General features: G+C 35.6%; 1 non-coding gene across 1 annotated transcript; it reads left to right on the forward strand.

The window, feature by feature from the left end:
• Positions 1-239: 239 nt before the first annotated feature.
• Positions 240-429, forward strand: LOC141415858 (U2 spliceosomal RNA). The gene has a single exon (XR_012440814.1). It is a non-coding gene; the product is annotated as a U2 spliceosomal RNA (small nuclear RNA).
• Positions 430-1,238: the final 809 nt, after the last annotated feature.

The following is a 1,238-nucleotide window of genomic DNA, read 5'->3' on the forward strand; positions in this document are numbered from 1 at the left end:
GCTTCTCGGTATTTACTTCTGGATTATGAGGCTGATACCAATGGCATATCTAGTTATTGTAACAACTGCCTATTTCATGTCTGTCTTACCCACTTTGCAATTTACTTCCCTCTTTCCCTACACAACCCAAATTCTGTGAAGTTAAGAGCTGTGTATTTGCAGTCCCATATATATATATACATTTAGTGTGGAGTGGCACCTTGTTCCACAATAAGTGCTTAATAAATATTCCTTCAGAGATACTTTCTCAGCTTTTTGGCTAAGATCAAATGTAGTATCTGTTCTTACTAGTATAATATCTAATATGTTCTCCATCCAAGACAATATATTAAATGGTTTTTTGGAAAAAGCAGGTGGAATAGGAGTTTGCTCTGTCCACTCCATGCATTGACCTGGTATTGCAGTACCTCTAGGAATGGTGCACCCCTCAGGGAACTTAAAAGTGATCATAAGGGCTGGTGGAATGGTTCAAGTGGTAGAGATCCTGCTTAGCAAGCATGAGGCCCTGAGTTCAAACCCAGTACTACCAAAAATTTTTTCTTTAAATATTAGCAAATTGAGTGAATGATTGTAATCTCAGGCTCAAAATTCAGCATTATACTTTTAAATTTATACTTACAGCTGTTGTTTCCTTTAAATAATATTGATTTCATTAACCAAAGTCATCTACTAATGTACACAGGGTTTTCTATTGACTGCTCAAATTAAAAATTTTTATAGGTCATCAATGTATCTACTAATTAAAAATTTTAAAAGGCTTTGTACATTCTCACAAAGAATAATCTTGTAAGATCTCCCCTTTTCATCCAAATCTTCAGGTTGAATTCTCTATGATCTCCAGGGTCCCTAGATCTACACAAATGATACATAAATTCTGAGATTTCAGCACAAAATGTAAGTGATGATGACATCTGTATGCATTAATAGTTTTAAAAACATTTTCTTGCATAGGAGCACCTTATTGAAAGAACTTCCATGGCAAACTCATGTCTAAGCTTTAAGAGCTTCTCCTATTGAAAAGGTGTAAGAGAATAATAGCCTCTTACACCACGCTCTCATCTCTTTTTCTTCCTCTTCCTCTTCCTTGTCTTAAACCACCTTAGACCAAGATGTGCTTCCCCAGGAACATATGGCTTCCAAGAGTTTGAAAACCACTGTAGTAAGTTCTGATAGTTGCTATAAAGAGTCTCCTTCAATAGGAAGACTCATCAATATATCTGGCATCATTACCATATCAA

The sequence above is a fragment of the Castor canadensis genome, chromosome 13 (genome assembly GCF_047511655.1).
Source record: "Castor canadensis chromosome 13, mCasCan1.hap1v2, whole genome shotgun sequence".
NCBI lineage: Eukaryota > Metazoa > Chordata > Mammalia > Rodentia > Castoridae > Castor > Castor canadensis.